At 41.3% G+C, this 3,438-nt stretch overlaps 1 pseudogene; it reads right to left on the bottom strand.

Moving 5' to 3' along the window:
• On the bottom strand, positions 1-2,920 carry LOC109897557 (lysophosphatidic acid receptor 1-like; annotated as a pseudogene).
• Between the last annotated feature and the right edge of the window lie 518 nt (positions 2,921-3,438).

The raw sequence follows: 3,438 nt of genomic DNA, 5'->3' as shown, positions 1-3,438 counted from the left end.
GACAGTTTGATTTCACAGAAGTGTGATTGACTTGGAGTTACATTGTGTTGTTTAAGTGTTCCCTTTATTTTTTTGAGCAGTGTATTTCGAACAACAAATCATACTTTTAAAGCCACTTCAGCGATAGTAATTTATCTAATTTAATTCTGCAGGGTCAAGCCACAGATACCACAGGAACCAACCCCTCTCTGTCGTTATGGGGTATTCTGTGTAGATGGGTGAGAGAAAAATAGTTAATACATTTTGAATTCCGACTTTAACAACAAAATGTGGAATAAGTCAAGGGCTATGAAATATTTATCAAATATATGTCTGCCTCTCTGTGTAGAGGCAGGCACACAATATTGCTCAATATCGAATAGTAATTGTTCACAAAGATATTGGCACGCTGTGACAGCAGCAAGTGCTTAGTTAAAGTCTATAGCGTTATCATTTCATTTTTATATTAAAATTATTGGTAGTCTATACCAAAACAAACAGACATTTGGAATACAAAGCTCTCAAATTTGTGTTGTCTTTCAGAAATCATGTAATGATGGCAGACAAATCTATTTTGCCACAACAGAGCCCCTTAAACAATCCAAACCAACTCATTCTGGAGAAAATATTACACAATGGTGTTGCTGTATGTAGTCTCTCAGTCTAAAATGTGTTCTCCCTCAGGAAAAGGAAAGGTATTCAAATTTTGATTGTGGAAATAAAGTCACAGAAGAGCACCAAGCAGAGAGAGCGATTACAAGCTTTGGATAATCCATTGGAATAAGGAGTTGGAATAAGTGTCAGTCAAAGTTCAAGCCAGAGCAGCTTGGGGTAAAGAAAAACATTCTTGGTCACCCCTCACCAATAGTTTTTTTGTTGCAAAAAAAAAGCACCAGCTTTTGAATCATTGTAAGAAAGTAAAATCTAGGTTAAACACACTGAAGGACAGAAACAAAAGAGAAAAAGTGTCATGTTAAACCATTGAGAAGTAAAAGCAAGAATAACACATTTTTAGATGTCGGAGAACACAACAAAAAGCATAATTGAAAAGCATAATTTAGAACCCATACACTGTGTAAAAAGTTAGAGCCTATAGCATCGTAATGGGGTTCTAACTCAATCTTTGCTTGATTCTTTGCACCCTTTCGCCTCGTTCTCAAAACCCATTAGACAAGAAGGTCCATTGAGAGGGACCTTGGACCTACTACTTCAATACAGTTGAGAAGGAGGTAGGGAGTTAGGATGCCAGGAATCACAGGATTGTTTTGGTTGAAAGAGCTGACCCTTAATCTTTCTGTGGTAACCTACCTCTGGTTGCAGTGTGTTGAACTCCACAGGTTCTGCGCCCCCTGGTGGTCAGAGCTTCTCCTACACAGGCAGCACAGGATACACTTAAAGGTCCTTCTCATTTCCTCGTCCCGGAAGGAGTAGATAATAGAGTTAACCTGGGATTGCACTCAGCCAGGATCAGACAGCACTTCTCATAGGTCACGGCATGGCTGTCTTTACACATGATCCCATCTAGCAACAGATTCATCAGGCCTAGCTGATTACCTGCGGCTGTAGAGTGGGGCGATGATTGAGCAGTTGCTAAGCTGGCACTCACAGTTCCACCCTATGGAGGGGACCAGCCCCATGATGATAGCCACTTCCCAGATACACACGATCAGCAGCACCACACACCGGTTGGTCATCTTGCTGTGCAGCTACATAATCATAATAAAAATAAACGTATAACAGTACATACAAAGACCGCAAATCAATGTACATGATAAAATAATGCAATTAGAATAGAATGATAAAAATGAGTACCAAACACATAAGATACAAAAAGAACAACCAGACTAATTCAAAGCCAAAGGAAAAGGCTTTGGAGTCTGTTAGAGTAGTTAGTCTTTTTACCTGCATGGTAATTATGGTCTGGTGACGCTCCACCACCACAGCCAGCAGGTTGGCCACAGACGCCGTCAGGCAGAGCGTCCACCAGAACATTCCTAATGACCCATTGCTGCTTGGACAGCCTGAAGAAGAAGATTCCTCTGTTGTCAGCTGTCACAAAGACACTGAGATTAGTATGTCCTTAATCCAAACCCACTTGAGACACACACATACATTACAAACACCTACTGAGAAGTTGGAAAAGAGGGTCAGTCACAGTGTAGTGCAGTAGTGCAGTTGAGGGTTAACTTTGCTTAAGGGCACAACGGCAGGTATCTAGGATACTGATTCGAACCTGTGACCCTCCGGTAACTGACCCGCCTCTCTAGACTACTGTCCGCCCTACCTGATGGTCCAGGGCCCTGTGTTGAGCACGAGGTTGGTGTAGGCCAAGCCAGTGAACAGGTCCGCAGTGGCCATGTTGGCTAGCAGGTGGGGAAGTGGAAGCGTTGGTTGATCAAGATGGCCACCATCACCATTATGTTGGACAGGATCATGAGGAAGATGGTCAGGCCCAGGACCACTACCACACAGTCCCTGACACGCCAGTCTCTGTTGATGTCCTTACCTACATACTCAGAGAAGGTGACGTTGTGGCTGAAATCGCACGTGTTTCCCCCGCCCACCATGTCGGCTGGAGACAGAATAGAATGGAATTCGGTAAAAGTAGGTGCCAGTCCCTTGGCTCCATTAGGAGCCGAAAGGAATAAGTAAAGTCAAATGAAGGTCTCTTCTCTGCATGGCACTACTTAGCCCATTCATAGATGCTAACTACCTTTAGCGCCTATTGATGAAGGTATCCGGGGGACTTTTGTTAATAAGAGCCCAGACGCTTGCTCTACAAGTTAACATGGATCACTTGCGGTAGTTTTGGAAACGTATCTTCCATAATAATAAAAATAAGAAAAGGTTATAGAAAAGGTTATATTACTACACACCTTTATAGGGTTATTCTTCCCACACAGTCATATATCCATGTTACAGTTCTTGTTTACGGAAGACGGAGGCGACCACCTGTGCTAATTAGCCATCTAGCGTGCTCCAAACACCTGTGTGTAAGCGTAAGTGGGGAGGAAGCGTAGTTCGTCAACTGGAGGCAGACAGGCAATTCCACTTCAAATGTATACCAAACACACACACATATATATATATATATATGTCTACTATGAACAATTTACACTGAACATTTTTACAACAAAAAAACACATTTACTTGAAGAACTGCAAAGTTTGATAATATTTAAGTCAATCTCCGTTTATGTTTCCACATTTTCCCAAAACTCTTAAATTTTTGTTCCGAATTAAGATTCAAAGTTGTCTGCAAAAATAATGGGGTGTCAGTTATGACATGACACATTGAGTTATAAAAAATATATTTTGATTATTGAACTACAGTAAGTTATGTGGATTTACATCCAGTCGCAGAATTGTGGTAACAGAATTTCATCATGGGCCTCCTGATTTATATTACACAGAAATGCATAATTATGGGTATGAATGTCATTCTCTTCATGGTAATGTA

The sequence above is a fragment of the Oncorhynchus kisutch genome, linkage group LG10, assembly GCF_002021735.2.
Source record: "Oncorhynchus kisutch isolate 150728-3 linkage group LG10, Okis_V2, whole genome shotgun sequence".
NCBI lineage: Eukaryota > Metazoa > Chordata > Actinopteri > Salmoniformes > Salmonidae > Oncorhynchus > Oncorhynchus kisutch.
The sequence above is the reverse complement of the archived record's forward strand: the minus strand, read 5'-3'. Positions and strand labels throughout refer to the sequence as shown.